The sequence below is a fragment of the Melanerpes formicivorus genome, unplaced genomic scaffold (genome assembly GCF_026170545.1).
Source record: "Melanerpes formicivorus ecotype bairdi unplaced genomic scaffold, bMelFor1.0.p_v2 SCAF_33, whole genome shotgun sequence".
In the NCBI taxonomy this organism is placed as follows: Eukaryota; Metazoa; Chordata; class Aves; order Piciformes; family Picidae; genus Melanerpes; species Melanerpes formicivorus.
This window is the reverse complement of record NW_027142385.1, coordinates 3,826,839-3,846,111: the sequence shown is the minus strand read 5'-3', so window position 1 is coordinate 3,846,111 and position 19,273 is coordinate 3,826,839. Positions and strand designations below refer to the sequence as shown.

Genomic DNA, 19,273 nt, shown 5'->3' with positions numbered 1-19,273 from the left:
GCCGCGAGCCAGTCCTTCGGAGCGGGGCCGCCAGCAAGCCGCCGTCGGGCGCGTACGGTGCGCGGGCGGCCACGGCGATGCCCGCGGGGCTCGGCCGCAGGGATTGGCGCCGGCCGAGCCTCTGCGGCCGGCCGTGGCAGGAGGAGCCGGCGCTGGCCCAGGCTCGGCCGCTGGCCGCGCTTTTTCCTTCGGCTTTCTCCCCAAATGTCAGGCTTTGTCGGGAGCTGCCCCCCCGCCGCGCCGCGGCCCTGCGCGGAGACAGAACCCCTGCCCCGCGCCGCGTTTGTCCTCCCCTGCAGAAGCCCACTTCATGCTTGTCACCGAAATTGAGGATCTTTTTTGTGCCGGGAGGGGGGCGAACATGGGCACTTCAATCACTAGGACATAATATGGCTCTGCTAGAAGTCTGGCAACAAACAAAGAACAACAACTATTGGTTTGCATCAACTTTTGTCAGGCATTCAGCAGGCTTCCAGAAAGGCCTGAAGTGGCTTAGTGGCAACAATGTGCATTTCATAGCTACAGCATGAAAATCCATCTCCATGGAAACTGGTAGTAAATGCTAACATGACATGCTGAGTATAAATATTGTTAGGGTTATAACTCTTGTATAAATGGCCCAGATAAATGTCCCCCTGTTTAGGAATTACAACAAAATGTGTTATTTCATACTGCAGCCCTCACCAGCATGCTACCAAAGAGTCTTCTGCGGGCCTGGGTGCTTCCCATGAAAATATCCCAGAGCTTGTCTTCATGGTCCTACCCTGCCTGAGCCGGGGCTGCAGCTCAGGCTGTGTGCCATCAACCCCTCTACAGGGACTATGTCCACAGAGTTTTAGCTGTTCATTCTACACAAAACAAACCACCCCTGCTAGCTGCAGATCAGGGAAGCTCCTGCCTCTGTAGGTAGTGCTACCTTAGGTATTTTTGTTAATTAGGAAAGAGTTCAGAAGTCTTTAGCTTACCTAAAAACCACATTATTTGGCAATGTACATATTTACATTAATTACAAACAAATGTACTTACTAAGTCCCACCCTCAGTTTCTGTGAAATGAGGGATTATGCTTTGTGCCTTAAAAAACAGAATCGTAGACTATGGCTTTGTAAAAAAACAAAAATACTTTTCTGACTGAGAATAGAAATGTCACCGCTTCAGAACTTTCTTTATTATCAAAGGTGCCCAATTGTATAGGGGGGAAATGGGGTAACCAGGCTGACGAGCAATAAAAAGATATCAACATGTTAGCCTTTGTTGAATCCCAGCACCTAGTGTGACATGACATGGTAACCTGCTGTGCGTGCCCCTAAGGACTGACAGCAGCAGCAGCTCGGGGAAAGGGGAGGGAAGACACGGTAAATCAGAATTTGTTTTCTCTGAGATTTTATTAGCCCCAAAGAGCAAACATGTGAAACTGCTCGGACGCTGTTCGTCTGCCTTCCTGCCTGCTGCCTTTGAGTCGTGGAGAAATAACTCTTTTATGGTGGCTAAAGGGTAAAAATAGCTGTTCATAGATGGAGGCAGCTCTCGTAGGCTGTGCGATGCAGATGATCAATTTCATCAGGAAGAGTGTGGAGGAAGGAGTGGAGCCCTGATCAAGTTGTGCAAGTCCCCTCAGCGTGCTGGTCCAGCCTCCGTCCTGCGGCGTAGCGTTCCAGGGGTGTAAAACGCCTCCGTGCTCAGCGCTGCCGAGGGGGGAGATGGAGCCAGGTCACTGCAGAGGGAGACCAGTATCAGTCAGATCAGATGCTTTTTGTTATCCTGAGTCCTGTTTACAGGTCTCTGGGGGAACCAAAAAAAAAAAAAGGAAAAAAAAAAAAAAGGAGAATAAAGATTACTTAAATATCTTAGTTACTGAAATTGGCTTTAAATAGATTTTTTTGTACATTTAATGTAATTTAAAGGTCAGATTTCTCCAGAGCTCCCAGGACTATAATCAAGTGCTGTGTGTGTATCTTTGGAAAACTGGTGTCTCGTCTTTCTAATGAAAGCAAGCTTCTGATGGGTCAGATATCAGACCTTAAACCTTTCACTGGGTCAGGAATGATCACTGCCCATCCTTGGGTGAGGGCATTTCACATTAGGGGGAAGGGCGAAAAGAGTTCTCTTTTTTTCTTTTATTTCTTTCTTCTTCTTCTTCTTTTTTTTTTTTTTCCCCTTTAAAAAAATGTTGGCTGTTTGAGGCTACCCCTCTGCTTGGAATGTTCGAATAAATCCTGGGGGAGATGGATTAGTGGCCCAAGCACAGTATGAAGTAGTCAAAGGTGGCTGATAAGTGTAATTTATCACAAAAAAATATCGTCAGGACGTTGGTGGAACCAGTGGGACAAGCTCTGCATGGATTTTAGACACTTTTGAGACAAGAGATTCAAAGACATTTTTGCACGAATATGCCCTGATCTTTTGATTCAGTACAAAGCTCTTACTTTGCTAGAATTTAAGATTTTGAGGGTCACAGGTACATTTGATTGCGAGGATTTTAAGGGGGGGGGGGGGGGGGGGAATAGACTAGGACAATGGCCCCAAGGAGGCTGGCACTCACAAACCCAAGTGAAACAGAATTGCTTTGATTTTCATGAGGGCTTTGCCAAATTGCAGAATTGTTGCATGTTTGGAATCTTGCACTTCTTTTTTCTCTCTCTCTCTTTTTTTTTTCCCCCCTGTAAAAGTTTCCTTTCTGACAAACTGAAATCTTCAGAATGAATGTTTATAAAAAATAGGAGGGGTTGTGGTAGTTTGTATTCCGGTTCTTTGCTTAAACGAATTTATTTATTGTACCACTCGTAACAGTGCTTCCTGCTATAAAACATTAATAATTATAAATATTACATTTCTTTCCCATTTGTATCTTTTTTTTTTCTTTCTTTCTTTTCCTTTTTCTTTTCTTTCCTTTTCTTTTTTTTTCCCCTCCTGATTGTGCTTTTCTGGTTTGTTTCTATCTCGCTGCTCAGTGTTACGTAACGATTTGCCCTACCTATTGCTGATACTAAAAAAAAAACCCCTCTATGCTATGAAAAATAACTGTTTCAGACTACATATTTCATATGCAAGAAATGCACATAATTTCTAAAAATGGTCCCCATTCCTATTCTGGAAATGAAGGCTGTAAAAGAGGCCATTTATTCGAGGCGTAGACGCTGACAATCACAGTTGCCATTCCATCGATTTCATGGATATATTCTGAGTTTTGTTTAAGGTGGGAAAGAGAAATATTTAGATCTTTGTTACATTCTCCAAGATACGTCAGGCTCGTTGTTTCTGTTGTTGCTGGATGCTGTTAAAAAAGACTTACTGCCTATTTCTGGTATGCTTTTATATTGTTCTTCATCTTTGAGCCCTTTCTGGTCCGTGACTGGGCTGATTTTTTTGTGCGCAATCAGCTCGGAGCAGTGTGTACCTCGCAGGGAGGGAAGGGAACGCTGCAGAGCCTCGTTGCTGCAGGGAAACAATATCCTCTCCAGATTCTGGAAATTCTTTCACATGTATATAACACTGAGGCTAACGTTTCCCAGCTCAGTTGCATTTTATATTCTATGACCAAAGCTTCCTATTAGTAAATGTCTCTTATTTTTGTGAATGTTGTTTTTCTTCTAGAGAGAGCGAATGCATGTCTGTCGTGAGTGCAGGCTGTGGAATGTAGGCAGGACCCGAGGTGCAGGAGGTGACTTGAGCTCCCAGATTCTGCTCCATGCAGAATGGGTGATCACTATTGCTTGCAGGAAGACTTTTTTTTCCTTCTTCTTCTTTTAATGGAGAGCACCAGACCTGTCCTTACGCTCAACTGTACATCAAGGGAACTCTGCAGCCTTGTGCCGAGCAGTGGTGTCCCTTCCACTCCGCTCGCCTCTCGTGTCAGCCTTGTGCCTGTGTCGTTAGGAAGCAGTATAAAAGCTGACTGAAACCAAGAGATGAGGAGTAGCCTAAGCACATGCTCAGGACATGGAGTAATGATTAAAGTTATGTCATCTGCTAAAAATACTTTTAAAAGTTGCTGAAATGCTGTGGTGTTTTCGCTGAAAACCCAGCCAGCCCTGCGCTATCGGGCACATCAGCCTGATCAGGAGTTCTCCGTACGTTCAGCCTTTCGTAGCGCCTCAAAAGAGTTCCAAAAGTGGGACGTTGAGGAAACGTAGCTGTTATTTCTGCCGATGACGTCAGCAGAGCAGCGGCGATGGGGCAGAGCCCCTGCCGGTCCCCCCTTGCCAGCAGGGATCCATCTCTGCAGCATGATGGGAGGCTGTGGGGCAGAGAACAGCACCGGCCACGAGCTGGTTCCATGCTAGGCTGAGTCAGTACTAGTGGGGATCTGGATCTGGAGTGGAACGTGCTTGAAGATTTTGGGGAGACATTTTGGTTTTCAGCTACAATCATGGTAACCTTTCTGGACAAAATAATTGCCGTGGTAATACATAATTTGCACTAATCCATGGTAGAAAATAATAGGGAGGATCCTTCTGCAGTGTAGGCAGTATGCAATTAGATTAATAAGAGGATAATTTATAATGCTCAGCTACTAACCTGAGAGAAAAATAGCCAGTACACTTGAAATACACTGCAAAATTTCTTCACCAAAGTATAAACCAAAGGGGAGTATTTTGTGTTCTTTTCAGAATCTGTGCCTATTATTTTTTTGGCCTAAACTTTTGAACTGGTTAGAAGAAGTACGTCACACCTTTTCAGCTACCAGTAATACATCATGATAAAATAGCTGGGTTATAAAGGGTCTTCTTAGACTAATGATGTTAGTAGTGTATTTCAGTTGTCAAGATATACCCCTCCTGCCCCCACTGGGGAGCAACCTGTGAAGCTTGGTACGTTTCAAAATGCTCACTGGTGAGCTTGGAAGGTGGGTGTATATTTAGTAACGAGTAGAGGCTGCTTGATTTAGATATCCAGCAGAAAAAGCAGCGTGCTTTTCATAAGGCAGCTCTGATTTTTGTTTTTCATTCCAGACAAAATTTGAATCTATACTAAATGTACAACTTCTTGTTGTAGCAGGAATTGGTTTAATTTTATTTAATCTCTCCTTCTCCTGGAATGAAGAGCAGAGCAGATACAGTAAATTGTTAGAGGAGAGCTTGAGTTCCCTGCTCTCTTGTGGAAGTCAGCGGGAGGTTGCAGTGCACACCACCAGCCGGGGCCCTCCCCGTTGTGGGGAAACCCACGCTGGGAGCCCCTGCACTGGGGAACGAGGGGGTGACAGGCACATGTGTCCACATCCCACCCCAGCACACAGACGCAGGACCCCCAGATGTCTGCAGACAGGCTCAGTGGGGTGGTTTGGGGGAAAAGAGATGGTTTGTTAAAATGCCTCATTTTTCTAGGGGCAGGGAAGTACATGGTCTGTCTGTCTGTCTGGTTTGCACAGCCCTCCTTGTGCTGTTCAGTGCTTGTGGCAGCTCTGGGAGAAATGTGGTGTGTAAATACAGCAGCAATATTTTGTGATAATATCAGAAAGGGATTTTCTGCTGCTTGGGCTACCTTGGGCCGTGTCACAAGTTGCATAAAACACAGATTCACAGAAAGGCAGTGAATTTTAAACCCCAGTGAGATGGAAAAGGACCGTTACAGTATCCACTATAAAGCCTGTACTAGATCAAACAACAGACATATATTAAAACCAGGGGTAAATGCTACTTTTTGCCTACATTGGTTTCTTTTATTTTCTGTTCTTTCCATTTCCCCCCCCCTGCATGATGTGTCATGTTACTGCTAAAGTGAAGTAAGCAAGCAAGTGAATAAATAAATCTGTGAAGGGAATTGTGCAGTAATCTCCAGTAAAGGTAAACAAGCCAGGTATTGCTCTTGGATGGTTTAGTGTGGTAGAAAGGGGGTTTTGGCTTCATTTGGGGATGATTGAAATGCTCACCATGAAATGACAGTTTCTTGTTCATTACAAAATACAAGAACTTCACATTTGTTCTGAAACAAAGAATAAGATCAGTTAAAAATAATAACGTGAGTTACTCTGGGTTTAGATGGGTGGAAAGAGGAACAGAAATTTCATTTCAAGTGGGCAGGGAATGATTTGAATATACACCTTGTGGACTCTAGAATTGTGGTATGCTGTATCTAAAGCTGTGAATCAAAACTGATTTTTGTTTGTTTGATAAAAAGGTAATCATTTTATTACGTAAAACAGAGGTGTTTTCTGAGTTAAGAGTTAAAAAAATGTAACAGGGGGGATAAGATTATTTTGTAGCAGTGGGAGCTTTAGCAGCTCTGGTAACGTTTAGGGAAGGAGATAACCACTTTTCTGTGTTAAAAAGCAAGTGAAAAAAAGAAAGTGACCAACTTCATATCTAATTTGAAGTAAATGTTGGAAGTAAAGCCAGACTTCTGAGTTAGAGAATAAGGCCACAAGAGAGAAAAAAATGTCAATACTTCTAAGGTAAAATTAGGTGACTTTTGGTTTTAAATATAATGCTCTTTAGGGTTTATAAGATGCATGTTACTATAGATCCAACTCTTGCATACTTTGTTCAAGATGCAAGTTACTATAGATCCAACTCTTGCATACTTTGTTCAGGCAAATTATTCACTGTTTCTAAATGCCTCTTTAAATTCAGCGTAAAACTGAGGCAGCTCTTTAACTTTTGTTTTCTTTAAGTGCTAGCTGTACTTCTGCTTTAAGTTCCTGGACATGCTTTGGCTAGGCTGATATTCCTCAAATGAAATGCTGTCTTACTCTTGTTTAACTTTTTGGTGCATCTGCTTTGAATGTATCTTGACAAACTTGTCCAGTCATTGTAATGCAGTCACTGGGACCAGAGCCCAGCCCTGGCACCAGTGGGCACTGGGGAAGAGTGGGGCAGGTAATTGTGCTATAAGGGACATGAGGAGCAGACAGTGACTTGTGTTCCCTCGACCTGAGCAGGCTGTTCTCACAGCAGCCATTTTGCAAAACAGATTCTGGTTGATCCCAAACAAATTATTGATGATAAATATTTTCTCCTTTCATCTGACTAACACAGAATATTTGTTGCCAGGGCCCTTTATTGGATACTAAATATCCCTTATAAGTTGAAAGCACCATGTGTGTTGTATTATGCAATCTTGATGCAGATTATGTAGAAGTAAAACCCTTAAAATGAAGTATCTTGTATGCAACATTAGGTACCCACTGTCTGGAGAAGGTAAAACATTCAGGTCAGTATTACCAGAGGACACCAGGATCTGTTACACCAGTTTCTCTGGACCGAGATGGAAATGCTGCAGCCCAGCTGAACCCACCTGCGATGCTCACACACCACTGGGGTATTTCACTCACCTTTCAGAAACTATTTGCCTGTGGGCAACTGAGCAAGTAGACATTTGTGAGATTGTATTACAGTGAAGGAATTGTTAATACCATTAATTCCAGTTTGTTATTTTGCTGGGTTTGAAATTTTACAGTGATCTTTATAGCTGCAGCAGAGCTGCTACGGCACAAATGGATTAAACGCCCTTATTAACAACATAAACAAGGAGTAGCCCATTCCTTGGGAATTTTATAAGAGTTCATACTCTGATGTTCATGTAACAAGGCAGTAAATTTTCAGAGAACACTTGTCATGGACATCATTTGCTTTGCCTCCAAAATGTCATCTATTTTTTAATAAGCACAAAATAATTTTCCTTTGCAAGTGCTGAGGTGGAGAACTGTGGACACGCACTTCCAATCAACTTCAGTGAGGGCTGTCTTCACTCATCAAAGGGTAGAGTTTGGCTCTTGATTTTCCTGTGATCAGTATATTAGTTATCATGTACAAGAGTGCATGTGCACTCTCCCAGTAAGAGCTAATGGAATTTGTGTGCCTCCTGTTAGCTATTAGAAGTTTGCTGTCATGGGTTTGTTCCTCCATGTAGCCTGAATTTGCTGCTTACAAAAACAAACCCAAAAAAGATTAGTCCCCATCAGTAATGCTTTTTTTCTTTTTTTTTTTTTTTTTCAGGCATTACTTTTGTCATGGCTTATTTTTATCATAGGATGCAAGAAAAGTTGAATTAGCAGGAGTTATTAATACCGTTTTCAAGCGTTTCTAATCACAGCCAGTGGTTACTCCTGGTTCTCTCAGACTGACAGAAATGCCATCACTGCTCACAGTAGTTTCTCCTTGCAAACAGAGTACTGGTGCATTCCTGGTGTGTTAGTGAGGAAGAACATTTCTTATGGAAGGTGGATATGGCCAGTGGAGCTGGGGACAGCATCTGCTTTCCAGAGTTGGGGCTTGGCTGGGCGCTGCTGCCTGCCCCAGCTGGAGCTGGTCTCACTGGGAGCTCTGCGGTACAGGACCTTTGGGCTGCAGCATGATACCTGCCAGAACTCATTAGTGAGAAAGGTTACAGTTCTCGTTAGTATCCACTCCACAGAGCAGTTGTTTTCAACCTGTGGGACCCTGTCCTTTGATATCATCAGCTTGCCTACAGCTAGCAGTTTTGTGTCACCTGATAGAGCTTTTCCTGCAGCTTCCCAATGGAAGCAGCTTCTCTGGTTTCTGATTGTTCTTCCTCTCATGTCACAAATTTAATCTTGTTTCATGGGGGGGTGCTGGTGTGCATGCCGAGGTTTCTTTTGACAGTACATTTAAAATGAGACAAATATTTAATTCTGTATCATTCAGAGAGGTTTATTGGCAAGTAACAATGAAGCACTATAGGGAATCTTGAACCCAAGACAAGAAATACAAAACAAAACACTGAGATGACTGGAGAAGAGACAAGCTACCTTTGGTTAGGCGAAAACTTGTACAATAAGGTCCAGCTCTAGGTGACAGTCTGGTAGCCCCAGCATAACTACTCAGTATCTTCTATAGATGTTCTTTTGTTGTTGAAGGTCTATGCTGAGCCATCTCCAGTGCAGCAATGCCTCAGCTATTGGTGTTAGCAGTGCTGTGTCCTCAGTTCTGTGGCAGAACTTGTCTGGAATTGGGCCAACTTGTCCAGTGCTTGAGCCTCATCATGAGCCTTTCAGATGTTCATGAGGCTATGTGGGGAGCTGTGGGAAGGTGGTGAGAACTGGGGAGCAAGGTCTGACCCAGGTCCCAGCAAAGCTGCACAGGCTGGAGCAGGCCAGACATACAGCCCTGTTTCCACCTAAGGGACTTCTTGAAGCAGCTGGGGATCCAGGTTGCCTGGTCCATTCTTCCTGCCAGTGGAATTACTTGTCCAGGATATTCGAGCTGTGCAGACCCCACTTGTGAGCTCACAAGCTACACAAGCCATAGACTGGCTCTTCCTGAATGTGGTGAGTGAGCAGGAGCCAGTGGAGGAGAGTGAATTGGGGTTCCTGTGTGGGATGGGGTCAGGCAGGTTGATTACCTGTTCAGGTGGATCTGCCTGGACATCAGGAGGTTGTCATTTCTGATTTTTCAGGAGAGAAAGAGCTGATCCTCCCCACCTTGCTACTAATAATCATGGTTTGCAGGTTGAATATCCACCCCATGAAGGTTTGTATGTACTTGCATGCTTGAGTTAGTACTTTGAGAGCTATCTTCAGAATCCCAGTGCATGTGGCGGGCTGTGAGTGCTCACACAGGTTGGTAGCACATTCTTCCTGCAGCAGTCACCAGTGCTGGGAACACTCCCTGTGTGGAGGGCTGGCACTGCTGGTTCGTGGGCCCCAGTGGGGGCCTGAGCCAGCAGATCCCTGCTCCCAGAGCTCCCATGAGTAATGCCACTGAAGCCAGTTGCCCTGGCATGCAGTGGCTTGCAGTGTCATGTAAGGTCAGTTTACTTACCTGGCAGCAAGTGTCTAGGGAAAGCTGGGGGGGAGCTGCTCTCTGAAGTTTTGGGGATGGGGATCTTTGGAGGTGAAGCCCACCCTAGACTGAAGTTACAGTTTAACATTATGAGTTATCTTTGCTGCTGGATCTTGGCTTCATCTGATGACAAGTTTCATATGTGGAGCATGACCCCATGGGTCAGCTCCCTCTCACACTAGAGCTGATAAAGACAGTGTGGTGGGACCCTGTGTGAACATCAGTCCCAGCAGTGAGGCTTTACAAATCCCATTCCTTCATTAAGCAGTCTGACAAAGCCAAGCATGTGCTCTTCACTCTGCTGCTGGCTCCATGGTCCTCTGCAAGCCACTCAGCTTCTCTGTGGCCATGTCTGCACTGGGGAGATGCAAATAGTGTGTTTCAAGTGCTTCCCAGTCATCTTCTGGCCATTAATAAGCCCAGAGTGAGAAAGAAACAGTGAACAAGACCTGCCTCTGCAGAGGTCAAGGCAAAGCCAAGTCTGCCCTCAGTCCCAGTGAATGAGTTTTGCATACTGTGTGCCAGTGTCTTGAAAACTTCAGAGAAAACGTTTTTCTGAAGTGCCTCAATTGATGCTGTTTTATTACATGTCAGTCAGGGCTTTATTACACAAAAACAATCACAGACTCAGCATCTCTACTTTGTGACAGTGACAGGCCACTAGGGAAGGCTCAGTGGAATTTAGGGGATTGAAGCCTTACAGAGAATGTCTCCCAAGCTACCCTGCTAGTAGGATTTGCATTCAGGTCTGGGAAAGGAGAAGAGGCTCCAGGACTGCTGTTAACCCTGTGGGTGAGGGTGCAGGCCTTGCTGTGGGGGCAGCCAGGACCCGGTGCCATCTCATGCTGCTGAGGCTAAGTGATGGCTGTTGTTAGATGTCCCCAGCACCTGCTGCCACGAGGGGACTGGAGTGATCCTTCATGTACTTCTAGAGCTCAGGTTTGATGTCCTGTGCAGCTCTCTTAGCTGTGCTGCTGCCTGCCACAGTTCCCTTTTCCAGCTGTCTCCTGTAGAAAGGAGCAGTGGGTGCAGGAGCAGCTGTGTGCATCTGCTGGATGCTCATGTTTTGCTGCCCAAAACTGGGCAGCTCCTGTCCTGTGCCCATGGGCTCTGGCCAAGCAAGGGTCTGCCCTGCAGTCAGGCAGGGACTGCAGTGCCAAGAACTGGCTGAAAGCCTTGCTGCAGTGCCAGTGGCTCTGCATGCCTGGCAGCACCCACAGCCCCAGCCTGGGTCTTCACACCCTGTTTCTCCTTGAGGTTTCAGGAGGAAGAACTCTTTTGTTCTGGGCATCGCTTTGTCCCAGGGGCAATTACCTTTTTTGTTAGCCAGACATGCAGAAGCTCTGCACTAGCTGGATCCTTTCTCACTTTTATTTATTTATACACACATGAGAAATTATTTACTTCATTTACCAGCATTTTCCCAAGCTGCAAGGAATCTGTCTGCACATTTTCCAGTGAGACCAGGAACGGGTGGCAGCCACAGTGTTGTAGCCATGTGCAGTTTGTGCCTCTTTCAGCTTTTGCATCAGCACTGATGCTCACAGCAGATACTGCCGTGGCCTGCCTGTGCCTTTCACTTTGTGTGTGTGAGAAGAAAATCAACACTCCTTTTTCACAGATGAGAGCACTTGTAGCACTAAAGGCAGGTTATTGTCAAAAGTAATTTATGAAAAGCTGCATAAGTACAAATGGAGTAAAACTATTTGAGGGAGTAAACGGCATGTGAAAAGCTGCAGCGATGCTATCTCTACTTGGTATCGTTGGTTTGAACCTGCCAGGCTTGGTGGTTAGAGCTCCAACAAACAAGTGATTCAGCTGATGGGAGTAGAGAGTGTTACAACCAACAGCTACCTCCCTAATGGAGGGGCAGGCGGAATCCACTGCTGGGGGGCTCCTGCCTCCCGGTGCTGCACCCTGGGTGCTCCTGGCTGTCACAACACTGGCAGGAACTGCCGTGGGAGGATAATCTGTGGAAGAGGAAGAGTTTGTATTTTGGCAGCAGCTTTCCATCGTGTCCTGTGCTGGGGGCTGCATGGCCTTTATGAGGTGCCTGATCTCCTGGGTGGGTGTCATGAGCTGGAGGGAGCAGGTGGTGCTTTGGGGTTGTGCAGCCCCTGCCACCTTGGTCCTTGGTGTCGTGCTGCCTCAGTCTCACTACCCATGCCTGGGCCAGTTCCCCGGCATGGGTTTGTGGGTGTGGAATAAATTATACTAGATGGCGCCTGCATTAATTTTATGTGGGAGAATCTCCAGAGATTCCAGGGCAATTACAGGGAGAGCAGCCTTGCCCCATCCAGACTTGGAAGAGATGGGAGGACTCAGTGGAGCAGCACTGGCACACTGGCCATGCCTGCAGGCTCCCTGTGGCCCTGCCCACAGCATCTTTCGTGGCAGAGGCCAGAGCAGGGTGGTCCACAGTCCCATACATGACCATGCTCTATGGCTGGCCAAGAGTGATGGACCACGTGCTGGGCGGCGGTGGAGCTCGCTGTGCTGACCCATGTCTTACAGAAAGGTTGGAAGGCAAGCCCAAGGCAAGCAAGCTGTCTTCATTTCACCCATGTCTATGAATATTGGTTGTCTAGCCTAATTGAAGCCTGTTCCATTTGTGGCTTTTTTTTTTTCTTACTCAAAAATTCAGCTCATATTTTGGCAAGGGTTTGTCTGAGCGCGTAGCGGATACATTCAATGACAAGAGCTATAACATTCAATTTGTTGGATGCCACAATTAAACCTCAGCTTTTTCACCCAGCCATCTGAAAGCCAATTGTGAGTTGTCACTCAAGCAAGAATACACACAAACAAGGGCAGTACACAGCCCCTGGATCCTAACAATGTGATTTTCATCGCCTTACCATTCTTCGGGGAGTCTTCAGCTTCCATCTGGAAGTACCTTCAACCCTTTCCAGCTACGGATCTTGAAATAGCTAGAACAGAGAGAAAACCAAAATTACATGGAGTTTATTGCCATTTCAGAAGGAAAAAAGTGTTTGAAAAAGTTTATTCAGGAAGCCAGGGGAAGTTAAGTGGGAGACATTTGCCATTTCATCAGTCTGTTGGTGATAGCCATTCATGTCATAAATGGCTTGTGTCATTTGATGCCAAAAATAACACAATTTTCCTCCCCAAAGGCCTATAGGGTTTTTTTGCAATAAATGTTTATTTGTTAATAATATACTTTAAACAACCCAGTCTTGACCTCAAGTCTCCAAAAGAATCCATCTTCTCTCTGAAAAATCCTACCAAGTTTGTGTAATTTTTTCTGGGAAGGTGTAATTGATGGCGCAGTGAAGGGTCGTGTGTTTGCTTTAACTACTGCAGCTGCGTGGATTAACTGTTTATAAGGGCCTACTGTGCTTTGAATGGTGACTTTCTTAGATTTCAGGCTTTAGTTGACAGCACTTCCTAATGGCTCCTTGGATTTGCTTAAGTTTGATCAGTAAAAATAAATTTCTGTGCTTAGCTTGCCCATTGTTCCTTCCTCAGCTGCTTCGAAAGCTTTTAAAGATTCACTTGTAGGAGCTGGGTTGCATTGATTAGCCTCCACCCTCCACCATGCCTCAAATAGGCATGGCCAGGGTGATTACCTGATGGTTGAGCAAGGGCTGATCTTGTTCCACATCTCCTGTGGATTTCAGGAAAAAAAAAAAGTGAGAGGAATTTGGGTGCAAATAACCTGTATGCAAATGTTTTTGACAGGGTGTCTCTGGAGTCTAACACAGAACCGGGCAGGTATCAAATATGTGTGATTCAATATTTGAAAACCTAATGAAGGGTTTTGTAAATATGCATAATGTAGAAACTGTTGTTTTGAGAGAAAATAGTGAGGCAGGTAATTAATTTGGACTATGTTGCACTGTTTTGAAATTGTCATCCCCAAACCTGGAGTTAGATTTCCACTGGGAAAGCGTTTGTGGAACGCCAGTGACATGCGCTCAGCCGCCCAGTAGTGCAACGATTGTCTTTTCAATACACTACCAACTGCCACTGATTTAACCAATGGTAAATCACATTTCTCTGCTGGTTTTGTTCTGCTATGAACCACTCTGGTCCTTCTCCCTAAGATTTTCTCTGCATGCTATTAAAAAAAAGCTAAGCATTAGGACAATTTGTGAGGATTTCTGGGTTTGTTAATGAAATTTGTAAATGAAAATGTGGGTTAGAATAAACAATAAACCTTTATTAGAATAAACCAAACCAGGTTGGAAGAGACCTTCAAGATCATCGTGTCCAACCCATCAACCAATCCAACCCACCCAAACAGCTAACCCATGGCACCAAGCACCCCATCAAGTCTCCTTCTGAACACCTTCAATGACGGCGACTCCACCACCTCCCCGGGCAACCCATTCCATAGCGCAATCACTCTTTCTGTATAGAACTTCTTCCTAACATCCAACCTGAACCTCCCCTGGCGCAGCCTGAGACTGTGTCCTCTTGTTCTGGTACTGGGTGCCTGGGAGAAGAGACCATCATCAGCCTGTCTACAACTTCCCTTCAGGTAGTTGTAGAGAGTGATAAGGTCACCCCTGAGTCTCCTCTTCTCCAGGCTAAGCAGCCCCAGCTCCCTCAGCCTCTCCTCATAGGGCTTGTGTTCCAAACCCCTCACCAACTTTGTTGCTTTTGTTGTTTTTGGAAGAACTCTGGAAGACTTCTTTAAGATCATCTGAGTTACTGGAGAGCATTATACATTTCATTTCTCAAAGCATTTCAGCTTAAAGTGCTGGTTTGTTCTCTGTAAGACAGGCTCTTGGATAAAATAAGGAAGAGTATGTGTAACATGAAAGGAATTGCTTTTTCTTTAAACATCTCAGATTTGCAGAGCTAAACTCTTTGGATAAAATGAGCACTCAGGTGCTTTGTGTGAAATTTGGTTTAGTGGCACTCAGTGGCACTAAATGGCACTAGTCCTTCACTGGGAATATGTTTGTAGTTTATTAACTGTGACAATTAGATGACACTTAAAATGTATATATATATATAATTTGAGAAGCATATCTGCTAGCTCGTGCTGTAACCCTGCCTTAATAAGGTGGTTAATTTTGCTCAGTCTCTTCAGTAGCTATTTACAAGGTGAAGTTGCATGCACAACTAGTTGAAGAGCTGGGGGCCCTAGGGTGACTGAACTGTGTGGTGAGTGCTCATTTAATTCCCAGAGGCATTTTCTGGGGCAGTCTGGGCCACAGCAACCTGAGCAACTCTCCTGTACTGGCAAAGGCTTGGCTAATCTTAGTGTCCATTTGGATTTTTGCAGGACAGACTTCTTGACCTTCCATTTAGGCTTTGTTGGATTAGTCCTGTTAAAGCAAGATCACATCCAAGCTCTCTTTCCCAAACTGAAAATATTTGGAAAATAGCTTTATAACTTTGCGTGGTTTCCAGCTCTTCCGCTGATTCTGGCTCTGCTGGGGAGTTTGAGCCAGACCAAATAGTCCTGCTACTGCTCGGCGATGGCTGATCCCTGCCAGGCGCCGGCTGTAGGCAGAGCTGCCTGGGTGGGGGGAGAGCCACCATGCCCAGGGGGAAATGACAGCGAGGGCATCTCATCCTCTCTTTCCTGGACTTGATGCTTGTGAGTGCTGGGCTGCAGGTGTGCACATAGAGCAGTGTGGTGCACAGATGGGCACATGCAAGGGAGTGCCCATGCTGTATGGTGAGCATGTGCAGCATGGCAGAGAGTGGCACATGCAGTGTGCGATGCTGTGCCACTGGCACTTGCCCTTCCTAGTCTGTCTGCTGGTTGTGCGGGCAGTGGCCTCCTTTGGCTCAAGGTGATGGCTGGGTTGTTTTGGGGATTTTGGGAGCTGTGCTTAGTGTGTCCAGGGCAGGTGTATGTTCATGCTGCAGCCACACAGGTGACCAGCTGCAGGTTCCCCAGGGACAGTGGCAGCAGAGCCACCTTCTCTACCCAGGGTTCAGGGTCTTCTAATCCAGCAAGGTCTCCTGTGCTTCTCCTCTCTCCCCACAAGAGAGTACTGTGCAGACCTCATGTATGCTCTCTCAAGCCTTCCTCCTGGGCACAGGAAAGGTTCTGTGCTGGCAGGGTTACTTGGTCTGTATGACAGGGACCAGATCCTGACCTGCTTGTGGCTGAGCCCATAGTGCAGTATGGCAGGTCCTGGGCACCACGTCGGGCACGCAGGGCATGCAGACACTGAGGCTCTCTCGCTTGCCCCTCCAGGCTCTGGTGAAGTTTCTCCTGATTCACCCCGGCTGTGTGCAGTGATTCATGCTATCAGCAGTAGCCGCCTGTTTGTGAAACCAAAAAGAAACAACCTGAAATTGGCTGAAAGTGAAACAGTTGTGTTACTGCGGTGCATATGGATTTGCTCCTGTAAGGAGGTACTAAAAGTCTCCCTTTGTTTGTTGTACAGGGCCTGATCTTCAGCATTTTTTAGTCTTTTTGTCAGCTTACTTTGGTATTAAAGCAACTGACATAACATTTAACTGTATCCTTGTGCAAGAGCACTCAGGCTAGTTAATTCAGTAACTCTTTTGACCTTGTGGTTAAAAGATCACAACAGATGCTGTTTCTCTGCAGACACTACCACCCTTCAGGATCCTTCACCATTCATTTATTATGAGCATAGCTGTAGTGTGGATCCTTGCATCTCTGCGCCCTTATATTCTTGTAATAGCTAACGTTAACAAAATTAAATGGACAAATGAACAAGAGAAAGAGAAGAAAAGCAAAGCAGCAATTAAATGTAACTTTTCATCATGAAAAGGATTTCACTGGTTTATCTTCTAATAAGATTATGTCACCGACACAAGTACCTAGGAGCCCTTGATTGACAGCCTCCTGTACTTTTATCAGGCAGTGTGACACTAAACCTCAGGGCCTTTTGTCCGATAGAGTGAGCTCACGGAAACTTGCCATCCTAATCCCCTTATTCATGTCAAGCACAGAAAAGAAGTCCTGATCAGATGGCACCTTACAACAGTGTCACCTCCACCCCCTCGTCGCTGGATGGACATGGGACATCTCCTGCTTTGTTTGGAGTCTGTGCTGTGCTCCATCAGAGCCGAGCTGCTGCCTGAAGTATTACCCAGCCCTGCACTCAGTTCCTGGGAGCTGAGACTATTGCCTGGCTGTCATCTATCCTGTCCTGCACTACCCTGCGTGACGAGCGTTTATGTCCTGCTTCCATCGTGGGGAAGCTGGGTATGTGGTGCAGAAAAATCCCAGGGAGGTGGTGGGAGGATTTACAGGCTAGGTTTTTTGTTGGTTGGATTTTCTTTTTGTTTCTCTAAAGGAAGAAAGGCCTTTAAGGGAAATACTTCCATTTACATCGTGTATGGAAGACCATGTAGTGAAATTTATCACTAAGCTGCTTCAAACCTTCCATTCAGAAAAAAATCACACAACAGAGTTATGTGGAACTCAGGAAAACCTTTCCTTTCAGAAGCATGGAATCAATATGCAGTGCAAAATTCTGCTTTTGCTTACTGGTTGCTGTTACTGGGTGTAATACTTCCCAAAGCTCAGAACAGAGTTTTATGTCCTCCTCAAAGTGTGGGTGCTTCTAGAATTCACTCCTAAAGTGTTGCGGAAGTCAGCAATTCATCCCCATCACTGGTATTATAAGTTTCATAGCTCCGGCCCTTTCTTAGTTGTAGGAATTCCTTTGTGTGTATCCCTGTGGTAACCTATTTCAACTAGGGGTTCCCTGTGGTGCTTTATTTACTTGTCCAACTGTTTGGAAGTCTGTTAGTCTAAAGATCAGATGCTCTGAAACAAATCTTATTACTTTAACCAGCTCTGCAAATTCTTCTTTCTCCATTTTTATTGACTTCTCTTCAGCTAGAACTAATACACATGCAGCAGGTGGGCAAGTATGTCTCTCAAAGTTTAGCCTCTCAGATTTAACATGAGAAACTATAAATCTTTTTGTTTTCCTTGGAAAATGTGGGAAACCACAGGTATTTGAGGAGTTGCCTCCTTGGTGGATTTGTGAAGTTTATGCTGGTTGCTGTAATTTTTGAAACAGGAGTCTGGGAAATTTTAAAAGAACACAGCATTCTGGGGAACAGGCTCATCGTTGTGTTGTGTTTCTGTTTGGTTTGGGTTTTCTTCTGTTAAGTATATATATATATTTATTATTTTTTTTCCCAGGCTGTAATCAGAAAGAAGGGAATGGGAAAGTTTTTAAGGTTAGTTTCCTTTTATCCAGCCTGGCACTATTGGTGAAATACTGCACAAAACTTCCCTCAACTTATCTGCCACAAGCCGGTTCAGTCGGCAGGACTCAGCAGCCCTAGGTTTAGAAGGCGTGTTCTGCCCCTCTGTATTTCTCATCTCCACACACATTTAAAAAGTAATTTTAGATGTTAGAAGTAAGTTCTAATTAAATGTTTTAAGAAATTATCTTCCAGGAATTCCCCTTTCTCCTCCCTGTCCCACCCCCCCTCCCATTCCCCCCCCCCCCCGCCGCCCAGTCTCCTGGCGACCTCATGCTCCCTGGTTGGAGCATACATCTCGACTTCAGGAGATGCTTACGTCTCTTGTGGCACTTTCCTCCAGCAGATATCAAAGTCCTTTGCAGAGCGACCTGCCCAGGGTTCCTGCAGGCTGAGGCCTGTCCCAGGCGTTCTCATCTTGGGACACACCGTCTCTTCCCATGTCTCCTGAGGACCAGGCTGCACCAGGAGTCAGGATGGGAAAGTTCTCATGTCTGGGGTGTGCAGAGCAGTTTGCTGCTGCTTCACCAGGATTTGGTTTTCCACCTTAAGCAGCCGTGGCTGCCATCACATGGTTCAAACAAGGGAATGTACACCCTGCCTTATTGTGGAAAAAACAGCAAGGGAAGGGACCTACGAGGTAGCAGCTTTCCTTCAGCAGAGTGTGTTTGCTTTAAACACACAGCTCTGCTCAGATCTTGGAATCAGGTATCAGTTTGGCAGAGGTTTCTGCAGCAAGGACAGGGCTGGATGTAGTGAGCTGAAAACTGTGAAATATGCAGCTAATCAGTGAGGCTGGCAGAGGACTCTCTAAAACGTCTGTAAACTTTTAAGGTCAGTCAGTTAATAGGTGAATTGCAGCAGACAGTGTGATGTCAGGGTGTGCTTGGGGACAAGGTTCAGTAAAACTGTAAATGGCTGTCAAATCATCATCAGACTTTCAGAGAAAGCCTCCCTGAAATGCACAAGCAGGAGTGTTTTAACAACTGGAAATGTTAACTGCAGACTGGTGATGTGCTGTGTGTATTTCAGCAAAGGTAACTGCAAAAAGCAGTCTGAGATCCCACTAACCTCACAGGTTTAACCTTGGGGGCTCTTCACTGCTCCAGTTTGTGTGTATGAGGCAGTAGTTCTATCGGCCATGTGGGGTGTCCTGCAGGAACAACCAAAGGGTCTGGTCTGGAAGGATGTAGGCAATGTAGCACGTTCTGCATCTTGCAGAGGGAACCAAACTCTGTCCTTTCTGTGTGCCCTGAGGTTCCTCTGCTTCTCTTGACACGTCCTGCCCTTTTCTGAGCAGGAGGGTCAGTAAACAGGGGAAACAACCATCCACCCACAGTCAGTCTGGGG

The 19,273-nt window shown here is 45.5% G+C and overlaps 1 protein-coding gene across 2 annotated transcripts in view; it reads left to right on the top strand.

Moving 5' to 3' along the window:
- The window catches only part of LMX1B (LIM homeobox transcription factor 1 beta), a 100,864-nt gene that overhangs the window by 1,588 nt on the left and 80,003 nt on the right, over positions 1-19,273 (top strand). The gene's annotated exons all lie outside the window — the stretch shown is intronic.